The sequence below is a fragment of the Mustela erminea genome, chromosome 16 (assembly GCF_009829155.1).
Source record: "Mustela erminea isolate mMusErm1 chromosome 16, mMusErm1.Pri, whole genome shotgun sequence".
NCBI lineage: Eukaryota > Metazoa > Chordata > Mammalia > Carnivora > Mustelidae > Mustela > Mustela erminea.
In genome coordinates, this window is record NC_045629.1 from 38,456,525 (window position 1) to 38,471,441 (window position 14,917).

General features: G+C 35.3%; 1 long non-coding RNA gene across 1 annotated transcript; it reads right to left on the reverse strand.

Moving 5' to 3' along the window:
• Nucleotides 1–247: 247 nt before the first annotated feature.
• On the reverse strand, nucleotides 248–14,128 carry LOC116575369. The gene is made up of 3 exons (XR_004279738.1): nucleotides 14,114–14,128; nucleotides 1,419–1,425; nucleotides 248–342 (listed from the first exon to the last, which is right to left on the reverse strand). It is a non-coding gene; the product is annotated as an uncharacterized LOC116575369 (long non-coding RNA).
• Between the last annotated feature and the right edge of the window lie 789 nt (nucleotides 14,129–14,917).

The following is a 14,917-nucleotide window of genomic DNA, read 5'->3' on the forward strand; positions in this document are numbered from 1 at the left end:
TGCCCCTTTGGATCACAACATTTGTATCAAATAGAAAATTAATGAGAATGCCCCCATCCCTATCATTCTCAGAGGATTCTTTCTTCCCTTCCCATGTCCAGCTTTCAGTTTTGAAAGCCAGCACTGTTACTGCTATCATCCCTCATTTGACAATAAGACCTTTCATTCAATGTTTGACAAAAACATTAATACTATACTACTGTGGAGGGAGGTGGGGGAATGGGCTAGATGGATTCTGGGTATTAAAGAGGGCACTTGTGATGAGCACTGGGTGTTGTCTGTAAGTGACGAATCACTGAATTCTCCTCCTGAAACCAATGTTGCACTGCAGGTTAACTAACACTAAACCAAAAAACCAAAAAAACCACAATAAAAAACCCACAGTGCTACTGACAATACTAACAACAGCAACAATGATTATAGGGGAAATATATTAAGCAACTAGTATGTTCTGGGTACTGCTCTAAATTCTGTTAGATGTATTTCATCAGTATACAAATATAAAAATCCTGGTCATGAAGTATAAATTATTATCTACCCATTTTATATTTTATAGGTGAGAAAACTGAAACGTATTAATTGCATTCATTCTCACATTTGCTTATTTAGCAACCCACCTACTTAATAATTACACAAATATAACTGGATTCTGGAAAATGCAGCTCTAAAACTCATGATATACCCAACACAACACTGTTAATTGCAAGTACCACAAATCACTGAGACTCTCCAAATTTAGAAGCAAGAGTCAAATCAGATTGGTTTGCTTTCTAATTCCTGTGATAGTCCATGTATTCTTAGGATTCTGTACATGTTTTATAACAATGATAATTTTCCAAATGTGCTGTCTTTGATCCATTACTTTTTTCCATCTGTATTAGCTCCCTACTGACTTCTCTATCTTTACTGATGTTCCAGATTTTATGGCTTTAACTTCATCTTCCTTCTCATTGACAGGATTAAATCACCACTTGGTTCTTGGATCTTTACATTATTCCTGGTCAGTGACTCTCTCATTTCTCCCAGAGGTATTAAAACAACTGTTTCCTCAATAGTTTTTACCCTATTCCAATTCTCCTTCCAAAAGATAAACATGTGCATTTCACACATATTGCACAAGTTCTCTGGTATGAATGTTTTTGACTTCTCCTCCCATCTGCTTTCCAATAAATCTCTTCATCACTCATATTTTATCTCTAGTCTCCTAGTAGGTGAAACTTTTTCTTAACCAAGACTAAGCTTTCACCCTGTCCCCTTGAACCTATTCCTTTCCTCAGGATCTTTTTTTTTTTTTTCTATTTCCCTCTCTCTAGTCATATTCAAAATCTCCCTCCCTGCTATCTTTCTCTTTTCTGTCAATATGCATGTTAAATTATATAGAAAAAAACTCCCACTCCATCTCATCCCACATCACCAACAGACTTTCTTGCCTTCTTAGCCAAGCATCTTAAAATTGTAGACTACTTTTCTTCTCTCTTTCCACTTTCTCGCCTCCCTTAAACCTTCGAATACCTGGAGAAATTGTCTTCTAACTTTACCACTTTATGAGAACTGCTTTTACTAAGATCGATATTTTCTAGTTGGTAAAGCCACTTGTTTCTTTTTAGTTTTTTTTCTACTTGACATCTCTTCTGTATTTGACAGTTGAGAAATCTGTGTTCTTTAAGTTCTTTTCAAAGTTTTCCTGGTCAACATAAGCATAATACTTAGTTTTGAAATATCTTACTAGATTGTATCACTAGCTTTTTTTCCTGTTTTAAAACATAATCTTTCTTTGGTCCCGTACTTAACTCTCTTCTTACTCAAACTATGTCCTTGGATGAGTTCATTTGCATTCATGATACTATGTAAATGCATGTGCTGATTATTCCCAAATATATTTTTTGATAAAAATTCATCTATCCAACCTACTTTAGATATATGACACTGGATATATCAATGACTTTAAATGCTTATTTAATATATATATATATATATATATAACTTTTCTTAAATATTGTACTATTTTACTTTCCACATAAAATAAACAATGACAAAAGAACTCTATCTAGCACTGTGCTTGATGTAATAAGAGAGTCATTATACTTATTACACCTACAGCAGTGTCTGTCTCTCCTGTTTGTCTGATGGCAATTATTGGTTTAGTCCCACATGAAAAACCATCCCTTTGAAGCTGCTTTATCTTGTTCTTTCATGATAGATTTTTGTTCAGTACCCTTAGGACTATGGTTAACTTGCATTTGTTTCATGGCCCCTGTATTAGTTTTCTATTATTGCCATAATAAATTATCATAAAATTAGTGGCTTAAGTAATACAAATTTATCATCCAACAGTTTGGTAGGTCAGAAATGTGATACCAGTCTCACTGGGCTAACATCAAGGTGCTGGTGGCTATATTTCTTTCTGAATACTCTAGAGAAGACCTGCTTTCTTGCTCATTTGGGTTGTTGGTAGAATTAATTTCCATGCAATTGTGGAAGTGAGCTCCATTTTCTTGTTGGCAGTCATCTGAGAGTTGTTTGTATCTTCCAGCAACCTCTTCCCAGTCTGTGTGCACAGTTTCTACATCTCTGAAACCGCAATGGGGGCTTTGAGTCCTTCTCATATTACATCGCTCTGATGCAGCCCCAAAAGGATCTTTTTTTTTTGAAGATTCATGATTAGATTGGGTCACCCCTGATAACCAAGGAAAATCTCCTGATCTCAAGGTCTTACCCGTAATCACACTTAGAAGGTCTTTTTTCCTATTTGAGTTAACATATTTGCAAATGCCTGGAATTAAAGCATGGACATCTTTGGAGGATCACTATTCTGCCATAGTCTGCTCTCTGATCTCCAAAACTTTGCAACAACCTTAAATATATTTCTCATTCAAAAGTCACATAAGGGGGCACCTGGGTGGCTCAGTGGGTTAAGCCTCTGCCTTCGGCTCAGGTCATGATCTCAGGGTCCTGGGATCGAGCCCCGCATCAGGCTCTCTGCTCAGCAGGGAGCCTGCTTCCCCCTCTCTCTCTGCCTGCCTCTCTGCCTACTTGTGATCTTTCTCTCTGTCAAATAAATAAATAAAATCTTAAAAGAAAAAGTCACATAAGCTCTCAACCCACTACATCGTTATCTCAAGGTCTGAAATCTCATCTAAATCTTAGCAGCTCAAAAGTTCCAAATCTCATCATCTACATCCCATAAATTATGTATAAATGTGGCTCTGCTTGTAATCTCATGATAATTGTGACATAATCTCTACTTGTATACTTGTGAAACTAGAGAAATAAATTATCAATTCCCAAATGATAAGACAGACATAGAATAACATTCATAGACATTCCAACTCGTAAAGGGAGAAAAATAGAAAGAATAAAGGAGTTATGATTCCACCAATTGCAAAATATGTTCAGGCAAACTCCACTGGGTATCAAGGCCTGGGAATAATTTTCTATGGCTTCAAGTTTATGGGTTCACAACTCCACCCTCTGAGCCATCCTTTTATCATGAGAGGTACCATGTATTTTCAGGTAATTACTTGTCATCCTGTTTCTTATTTGCAGAATTCTGGGGTTTTGATACTCTTCTTTCTTTAAATACTCTGTCTCAATCAGAGATAGTGCTTTTGCTGATGTAATATTCTCAATACATTAGTGGGTTTCCTGTGTATATAACATGTATTTATTCCGTTAGCCAAGAGGCTGGACCACAGATCTTTGGCTTTATCTGAGATTGCTGAAAGATAATGCCATTAAGCCTTCTAGATATTCTCTTGTTTGGTTAAGGAGAGCTGGGTCCACCATCAGTCTTTTCAATGAATCTTCTATTTTATTGAAAAGTCTGTTCTTTGGATCTTTTTGAGGCACTGGCAAAAGATTATTTAGCCAAACTCAACTTTTTTTTTTGAAGGCATGCTTTCTGGATTGTGAATCTCTAAAACTCTAAGAGTTTTCTGCCTTCTGGATAGGCTAAAAATTTCCCATTTTTAAGTCTTGTTTATTTTTATTTGATAATTATTGCTTCAATTTATCTTTCTCTTTTTCACATTTTATTTTAAATATTAGGAAGAAACCAGGCCACATCTTTAATACTTTGCTTGGAAATTTCCTCACCTCTAGCACTTTTATTTCTTTAATATTTTTATTTGTATGTCAACATCTAGCATTAGTCTCTGGGCTCTCTGTAAATAGACAATTGGTCCTGGGAATTCCTGGCACATATCATTGCTTAATAAACACTTTTAGTGGAACATTGCTTAATAAAAACTTGTTAATTGAATGAATACAAATAATTCATTTAATAGCCCTTCTCTACTTTCATTCTCCCATTGACTGTAATAATAGGCGAATATTTCAACTGAGAATAGTTTTAAGGGTAATCTCTTTACCTTGAGAGGTGATTATAAATATGCCAAGTTTGAAATTACAATCCAAAGAGTCTATATAATTATTTTATTCAACTAATATGTGTGAAAACCAAAATTCCTTTCCTTAAAAACGCTATATACTCACTATAGAAAACCTTTAGCTCAATACAACTAAATTGTGTTGTATAAACACACAAACCCAGTAAATGTTGAATTTATAAATAGATTTACTCTTTTTTCTCCGAACACCACTTTAAGAAGGACTTTAATATTCAAAAGAGAATAGGAAAATTGTACAACTGAGCAGTTGTCAGTTGAATCTTCTTGTTCACTATAAAACAAAACTTTATAATTCCCTGAAACCTTCTCCTTCCTCAAGTGATAAATTCTGTATTAAATGTAGAATGAAGGTCATCTTCTGCATTTGAGGTGTATAAAGTAGTTTAACACATGCCTCCCCAAAAGCAAATAATGCAATCAGATTTTTATTAAGATTTTTCCTTCCTATTAACTCATATGATCAATGCAGCTGTTAGAGATAGAGTTATGAAATGCAGTTTTCATTTAAAATAATTTTTTTGACTCCAAATAGGAAGAATTTTGTTAAACTACCATAGAGAGAGGTTTTATTTTCATTAACAAAATATCTTTGAAATACATTAATTCCATGTGCCATCCAGGATGATATTTACCAGAAAGAGTAAATTTATTTATTTAAAATTTTATGTATGTGTTCACCTAAAGAATGGTATAGTAGATATTTCAGATTTAGAAATGTTAGATATATAAAAATATTTTAAATAGTCATTTTTAGATTATTTATGAAAACCAGAATATAACTTCATTCACTTGGTTTGTTCAGTATAAAATATATTATGTATTCTTTATATCACAGTCTTTCTGCTAGTCAGCTAAGTTGATGTTTGTTGATTGTACAGCCTTAAAAAGCCTGAATAATGGTGATTAATTTAAGTGGCTATAATATAATCTGAACCCAGCAGAGTGAAATAAATAAAATGAAACTAACAAACAAAAAAATATGGAGGACAAAAGGATTTAACCTTTCCTTAGAAACTGTTAAATGTGGAGAATTAAAAAAGAATATCTACATTAAAAAGGACGTCTTTCCTGCTACTGAATATGTTTCTCAGTTCAGAGGGGGTGGCATTCCATCCTACATGCTCGCTCTCCTGCAATCTGTTCCCGACAGGACCATCCATCTGTTTAGCCTGAACAACCCTGCCGTTGCTTATGTGCTTATTCACAGATGTAAGTAGGAGGTTGACTACAGGTTTTCTGACTTATACTTGAATCCAAGCTAATGTGACACATTTGCAAGCATAGCTGCACATGTTCTGGTTTAATTGGGAAATCTCTCCTTTGACTTTCAGAATAGCACAGAAGCAGAGACTGAGTCTAAACAGACCTAGATTCTGAACAGATCTGACGCTGCTTGAAGAATACTGGAGGTGTGGTAAGGAGACAAGGGCTGTCAGGAAGCAGGGATGGCTCTGGAAGGGGTGAGCAGCTGGCCTTCTTTGTAAGTTCTCCGTTCAGCATTGATGGGAGGTGGGAATCTGGGGAAGAGTCTGTTGGTTTAACATGGACTTTAAATGATCCAAAATGTCCTAAAGGTACAAAGTAATTAGGGCCCACTTTGTTCCCATAGCTGCGAGAGGCACTCTTCTAAAATTCCTGTGATGCTCTAGCCACTTTCATTTGATATTTTTGGATCCTAGAATTATTTACACAGTTGGAATAGCATTTTTTGGTTGGAAAATTTAAATGTCTGAGGCATACATCAGTGGACTTCATTCACACTTCTGTAGATCTTAATCAAGGCACCCTATAAGCCTTGTTGGACATTACATAATGTTTACAAGTGCAAAATGTACCGAACATGTGTCAAGCATTAAAAAAAAAAAATCTGCAACTGTGGAGTAGCACTTCAGTATGATTTATAATAATGCATTCTGCCTCTAAAATGTTTTGACTACTTGTGGTAATTGTCTTACAAGTGAAAGCTAGCCTCCTTCTCGGAATACTTGTGATCTAAGCATATCAAACCTCCACATCTTTGCTCACACTCCTTTCTCTGTACCTTTTATCTCTTAGGGGGTGTGTGTGTGTGTGTTCTAAGATTTTTATTTATTTATTTATTTGACAGAGCGAGAGAGAGCACAAGCTGGGGCTCTTAGGGTATTTAAATAGTTTTAAGTTCTAGCTCAAATGGCATCTCCTCCATGAAGTCTTCCTTGATCCTCTCAGTCAATAGGAATCACTTACCACCTCTGTGATCTCATACTACTTTGTTTTTTTCTGTCATATCAAACATCATCACAAGCTGAATTTGGTCATTCTTGTAAACTTGTTCACATTTTCTAGTGGACTCTGAGATCTTATTTCTGTTTGTGTGACTTTGTGTCTTAGTAAAGGATCTTAAAGTATGTTCTCTATAAATGCTGATTGGGTTGAATTTTAGGTATTCATGAAATGCAAGTTCCAGTAAAGCTTTTCTATAATTGTATCTGGATAGTTCAGTTTTAAAAGTAAGGAGAGCTCTTATAATTCTTATGATACTTAAATTTGCTTACCCCTTTATAGTTTAAAAATACTTCTGTAATATGTGTATGCAAATGTAAGAGTCCATTAAAAAAAACAAAACAAAACAAAACAGCCCCTAACTTTAGAGTAGGTAACATGCAATGGGACCTGGGAAAGAAAAAAAAAAAAAAAAGCAAAGAAACAAACAAACAAAAAAAAATAGAAATCTTCTAAGAAGTGGAGGACTGTTTCTTGGGGTTAATGTAGAGCATGAAATTGACCAGAATACTTGCTTGCTAAAATGTAACACGGAGGCTGCTGGGGGTGAAGGAGGATTTTGGAGAAGGGCATGGGCCTTGGGAATGCAGAGGCCTGAGTGACCACTTGTGGTTGGCATGCCATGGGGAGTTACCTTCCGCTAAGATTTCTCAGCCCCAACAGCTGCCCTGTGATCTAAGAGATGTATGCATTTTCTCTTAGGCTGCGTTTAGCAGAACTCATGGAACACACTGATTAGCGCATCTATCTTTCTCTTAGATCCTCCCAGTTTCAGTGAGACCTCTTGTCACACATCACGTGCTTGAGAAACAGTGATAAAGATTCGTGATTATCCTGAAGGACCATAAAAGCAGGAGCAAAGAAGAGCAAAAGATCTTGGTCTTTGAGGGTTGACTCCATTAGTTTTTCCTCTCTGTCACAGGAAAGTTTGGAGTAATCTTTCATTCGTGGGTGCAGGGATTGCTGGCCATTACTGGCAGTTATTCAGGGAGTTCTCAGAATATGTCATTCTCTTCCTCACAAATATTTGGAAAATATGGGAGAGAGAGAGCGAGAACTGTAAAATAGCAAAGAATAGACAGTCTTCCCCCATTTCCATTAACTTTTATGAAGCCTTCCCGCTAAGTTTACATTGGAGGACAATCTTATCTCAGAAGTCTGTACATTTTCACAGGGGTGTGCTATAACAAAGAACAACAGAAATAGAGCACTTCTAAGTCATTCTCTGGGAGGTAAGCTCTAAGAGTTCATAAGATGTACTTCAGCATTTCCCAAGGGAAAGAGATCAAAGGGTGGGATTCCGGATGTCCTTAACACACACTCCACACATGGACATACACACACACCCCTGCCTCAGTCCGGCAGAGTTAAGTGTGTTGATCTCCCTCTTAAAATATTTGAAAAAACGGTTCCTTGACTAAATATTCTGAAGACCATTGACCTAACAGTAATGAAGACAAAAATTAATACATTATTAAGTAACCGTTTTATTGCAGCTTTCTAGAAAGCAAAGCTCAGGCAAAGATTAATATGCGGAAGGTTCATCAGGGAGAATGTTGAGGGAAAGGAAGGTGAAGTTAGGAAAGATGTAAAACTCATTTCACAAGGAGCAGTGAAGAGATACACAGGTCCCTCAAGGGGTGATCATCTGTTTACAGAAACTCCTTTTAAGATTTCCGGAATAGCAGGAGGTGGGATAATTTACCTACTGGCTGTCTCCCTTTACACACATCCCATTGCTTGCTTCATTCCACAGCAAGCTTCCTCACAGAACTTCCAAGTTGCATCATCAGGTCCCTTGACAGTCACTGCTAGAGGCAGTTCCCATGTCCATGGTGGGCATTTCTTCCAAGCCTAGAAGTAAAGATGAAACCCAGCAAAGTGGAGCTTCAACCAAGAGAAATAAAGAAAGCAGTTGAGGGAATTTGAGGAGAAGCACAGGTCTATGTCCAATGTAAGTATAATTCTAAGAAACTTTGAATTATAGAAGGAAATAGTTTTACTTGAATAAATGTAAACCAGCGCAAACCTTAGACTGGCATTATATAGATAGATGTTGTAGAAGAAATGCACAAGGAAAGGTATAGAGGTACCAAAATAACACATTAAATGAGAATGGGAAAATTTTGGCTTGTCTGGAAGTATAGACAAATTATTCTTGGTTATAGCTTCACTTCACTGGACAGTATCTAGGAAAAAGAGAAACTGTGTTATGGAGTTGGTAAAGGTCATATAAGACTAGAACATAGCCAGAGCTTTAACCCAATCTGCTTGGGGCTTACCTAAATGTCTTATGAAAGAGAGAATTCAGCAATGTTCTAAGCACTGTGCAAAGTACGAGGGATTCAGGTATAACAGCTCGTAATTATTACCATTAGTTTTGAAGTGCTATATGATATATGATAGCTTACACAGAAATATGCTTATCCCCCCATGCTGTTCCCACATACCCAGTCTTACACAGTGCATATTAAAGATTTAAAGATGGGTTGGCCTGAATTCAATTCCCAACTCTTCCACTTTGAACGTCTTACTCTGAACCATAGTAGCTTTTTTTTTTTAAGCTATAAAATAGTTATTGGAATACCTCAAGCATAGTGTTACAGAAAATTCACAAAGAATCTTTGATAGTGTTCTATCACAGTGTTTAATGGATGTTAGATATTATTATTTGATGTTACTGAATACTGTTTTCATATTTTATAGCTATTTTTATACTTAAGATAAATATGTACTATTCTGTACATTCTGTTTAATGGATGTTAGATATTATTATTTGATGTTACTGAATACTGTCTCCTTATTTTATAGCTATTTTTATACTTAAGATAAATATGTACTATTCTGTATATTTAATTCCTAGTGGAGGTTATATTCTATTCAACTAATAACTTTATATGGTCCTTGTGAAATGATAAGAAATAAAAAGTAAATTACCTTATATCGTTAAGGAAGAATCTCTGAATTGAATGGACCCAAGCAACCTTTATAGTCACAATCCTTGTGTCCCTAGTGTGAACTGCTCAGGGAGCTAACATTAGACTACAAACTAAGCAGAGTCCTTTCATGTCTTGCATGGTTCACATTTACATTTATTATTTATTGTGACTTTTACAAGGTTATGTGAATGGGTAGGCTAGTTATTGTTGCTCCTTTTAATAGAAATGATGACTTGAATTATGTTTATCATCTATTTCTGGGCAAACTCTGATTTTAAATCAGTATTTAGAACTCACAGTACAGTGCACTTTATCACAAGACTCAAATGCATTAATTGTTTTAAATGTAAAGTGTAATTAGCATTTTGAAGTTGCTGGGCAGTTGCTGTTCTAGACACAGAAAATGAAGTAGCACTCCCTTAGAAGAGTAGTGTGGAAGAACCAGAATTCTATACTATTAAGTATTTTATAATGGGCCTATTGTGACCTGCCATTTTCTGGACTAGATGATTACTAGGGAGGTAAACGAACATAAAATTTTTCTATAAATAAACTCTTCAGCAATCCAGGGAATCATCTTAAAACTAACTCTTCAGATTCAGTACATTAAATTCTGGTGTAATAACCTGCCTGGTTCCTTGTTCCTAAATCCATCAAATGAAGCCCTAGCTGTAGGCACGGATAGATCTGGCTCAGGCTATGGATTTGATATCATTTCTTGTACAAAGTATTAAAAGTCCAGCAAATTCAACAGTACAACAATTCAGCACAATTTTATCTTCATTATTTTTTTGTCTCTGACATTATGCTCTAGTTAAATTACTGTGTTCCTATTTTTACTAATTCATGTCCATCAACATTTATAGTGAAACTATTTTTAAAACATTTTTAAATTTAAATTAAATGAACTAACATAATGTATTATTAGTTTCAGAGGTAGAGGTCAGTGATCCATCAGTCTTATATAATGTCTTATATAATATCCAGTGCTTATTACATCATGTGCCCTCCTTAATGTCCATCTCTTAGTTACCCCATTCCTCCAGCATCCCTCTGTTTCTTATGATTAAGAGTCTTTTTTGATTTCTCTTCTTCTCTGATTTTGTCTTGGTGACACTATTTCTTGACAAATTTTCTGCTAGGTTCTGATCTCCATCCCCAAATTCTAAAACTTATTGCTAGATCTTCGTGGATATAGGATTCCTTCTCCTAAAGTCTGGTTCCTAAAACTTTATTCCAGAATTTAGATATGTATTGCTTAATTGTTCCATTTGGATATAATTTCTATTTTAGATATATTGCTAATTTAGATAAAATTGCTAAAATTGCTCAATATCACCCCACTGCTATTTGAACCTTCCAGTTAGCTAACATGGCTGCCTTTGTCACTGATTTTGAACTTCCTTGATTTTAGTGATCTGTCTACCTGAACTATTAAATTATCTTCCACCATAGTTACCTGATATTATGCAATGTTTTTGAATACTGTTGTATTCTCTTTTGTATCCTTCAGTTGACAACGTGTAACAGCTGAATTATCTGGCCAAATGTGGGCTTCATCAAAATAAAGTTAGGGGTGTATGTAGCTGGTTTTGCAACTGTACCAGAGTGGTATGCTATGTAGATCATCTGGAGGGAAGAACACCCTGGAAACATAGAAGGCATGTTTATCAAATGTGTGCTTAATTCAAAGTTAAAAGAAGTAGTAATTATATTAAGTAAAGTGAAAGAAGTAGTAATTATATTAAGTAATAGTGAATTTAAAAAACGTTATTAAGTTATAATGATACATATTACGAATGCTTTTTTAAAGGGAAATCTATAGACTTCAGTAATATAGCTTAAATACATAGCTTATAATGATAAACATTTCTTCAGTAGAAATGTTTAAAACAGATAATAATGTTGTGGGAATCCAGTAGAAAATAGTTGTTTATTGGAAAGGAGACCAGCTAGGATGACATCTGAGGTTTTTTGCACCAGTCAGGGCCTCCAATTCTATAATTCACAGGAGCTTCATACTAGCCATATGTGGAATAATATTGCAGTCATTAGTACAGTGGAACTAGAACATGTGTTCCTCTTATATCCCATCTGTTTTTCTATGAAAATTATTTTCATATATCTGAATACATAAGATTAAATTATCTACCTGAAGGGCAGTCAGAATTATCTACCTGAAGGGCAGTCACTGCTACCCAAATTGGAAAATGCCTGATACTGTTCCCAACATATCAAGGGAACTCACTTTATTTATTTTTATTTATTCATTCATTCATTTATTTATTTTAAGATCTTATTGATTTGTCACAGAGAGAGAGCACAAGCAGGAGTAGCAGCAGGTCTCTTTAAATAAAAGAGAGAATATGTAACCACAATAAAAAAATTTACTATGATCTTAGGTGTTTTCCCAAACCATCATATTCTTAAATGTGCTTTCCTGGTTATCTTATTTGCAAGACAAATGCATTTTTAGTAGAAAGTCTTGAATGTGGAAAATATTTAAAAAACACGGTGTATTGTACCAGATGTTGAAAATGCAGTCTAAAAAGCAATGAATTAAGTAATAGGAAATGACTGAATTAGTGATATATAGCATGGTGGGAAAATGAAATAAATTACCCTGTAGGGATCAAATGCCATCTGCTGTGATTCTCTTGGCAGTAGGCTATTGCTTAACTACCCAATCTCTTCTAGTTGACCTGAGAAAAATTCCAATTGAGGACCATTTCCCCAGTGGCCACATAGCTTTTCCAGTAATGCTTTATCTTTATAGCCACAGAGTAATACTGTATTTCCATGGGGAAGTAAGCGTAGTAGTTTAGAAATCACCTGGGAAGCTCTAATCAAAGGAATTTTCTTTCAATCCACTGCAGCTATCTCTATTTTAACCACCTTATGAAGTCTGGGTTCTTCTGGGAACATTAACTAACTTTATTCAGAAGGGAGAATATTGGAAACTAAATCTTTTGAACATTCTGGAAGAGAGTCCTCCAGATATACAAGAAAAAATTCTTATCAGTGTAGACTTTGAAACTGAGGGACAGCCTTTATCCTTATCATGCCATCAGTATTTTCCACCTCTTCCATCTTTGGTCCATGGTGAAAATGGAAGGCAACTCTGTTACCTTCTAGGATAGAAATGGCTCAGTCTCCCACTCTAACCTACTACAGGGCCAGGGAGAATTACTGGTACTGCTGTTGTTAAATCAACATTATTTTTTTTATTCATTTCCTCATTATTATTCATTTCTTATTCATTCTATTTATTCATTTTGTAAAAAGATTTTATTTATTTATTTGACAGAGAGAGATTGAGATCACAAGTAGGCAGAGAGGAGGCAGAGAGAAAGGGGAAGCAGTCTCCTTGCTGAGCAGAGAGCCCGATGCAGGGCTTGATCCCAAGACCCTGAGATCATGACCTGAGGCTTAGGCAGAGGCTTTAACCCACTGAACCGCCCAGGCGCCCCTCTTACTCTTTATTGAGATTTATGACATGCAGTTTTAGTGAATTCTAAAACTTCTTTTACTATTGTGTCTGGTCTTCTAATTTTGTTTTCCACATTTTGGAAAGGAAAGTGAATTTCCTCTTAAAAACTTGATACCAATTCCTACTGTGATAGGGGAAATAGCCTAACATCCATGCGGGAATCATACCCAATATCACACCTGTAAAGACTTACTTAATCTCAAGGCCATATCCTAGACTCTTTTTCATTGCCCCACTCCATGGGTATACTTTGAAACATAGAGGTACTGGGACTTTTCCATTTTTTTCCCTCTCAATCTCTAAAATCTAAAATAGATCTAGTTTCCCAACAAACTTCTTAAATCATTACTGCAGCTGAATACTGCTTCAGGAAGTTACAGTGGCTTATAAACCAGTGACAGCACAACTTCATCATCTCTAACCTAGTTTAGCCAATCACTATCCCTAATCCTGGGTAATCAAACATTTTCTGAGATGTTGGCTAGCTTCTTCTCTCACTCCCTAACGTATTCATTTCAAACCTCAAATCTTTCATGGCTCTGTTCAACTGTCCTACTTCTTTGCATGTTCTGACATAAAACTGTATGGAAAACATTGATATCTTCAGGAGTAAAAATTACCAAATCTTCCCAAAGAATGAGCCTTAGAAACAAGATCCCTCCAGAATTCAAACAATGCTTACTGAGGAAATGCTGGTCCATGCACAATGCTTTGCAAAGATGTGGCTGACAGGGGAATGACGAGAAGTCATAGCTGGCTGGGATATATTTTATATAGTATTATCTGGCAGGAGACAAGGCTAAAAGGGTAGGTTGGAAGCAAATAGAGCAAATTTCAACTTGGTGTATTTATCACATATGCCTTTCACAAAGATAAATATTACCTTTTTGAACTTCTTGTTATCCATGTGAATAAAGTAAATTTATACAGATCCAAAGAATATTGGATTAACAGCATGGATATTTTAGTATCAGGGAACATCAGGGGCGTCAGAACAAAAATTATCAGTTTACAGAGAGAAACAGAAGGAACAAAAAGGGAGGTAATTTAACAGTTATATTATTTGAGGCCATTTCAGTGTAGTTATTCATTTAAAAGGTCAGTTTGCAGATTTACTTTGTAAATGGAACAAATTAAGAAAATGATAGGCTGAGAGGAGATTACACACTGAATGTTAGCACAGGGTTCCTGCCAGCGGGGCATTGAGACTTTGAATAGAAGGGGATTAGAAAGTGATTTTTCAGCTGTTAAAATTGTAGCAAAGCAGGTAAACAAGGTTGTGTGGTTTGGAACAAAGCTTCATGAATAGCTTCTTTTTATGCTTAATTATTTCTAAATGCTCTGTTACTAAGGCCTGCAATGCTATTGAGTAATTTCTTTTAATAAGTTTTCTCAAAGCATCTTTTAAGTTATATTCTATTTGAAATGAAAATAATTGACTGCATAAAAGACTTGTGAAAGACCATATTAGAAACCACGTGTTTAAATCCAATCATTGTGTTCCTTTACTGCTTTCAAAGCACATTACTTCTGTTAAGAAATAAAATTGACAGAAATGCAATAAATTAACCAGGCTATTTTAATATATAACAGCTAACAAAATTATTTTGCAACCGTACGATTAAAAAAACAGTTTCTTCAGTGGATGAAGTACATCCTTGTGTGGGGTATAACATGTGTTAGGAAAGAAGAGTAATCAAGACGTGTTGCTGTTATAGAGTATCTTAGTAGCTGATTAAAAGGTTTATTCATCTGAATACATTTTTAACTAAAATAGCACTAAGCGGGAATTGCAATAGCATGTCTTATTACCTTCT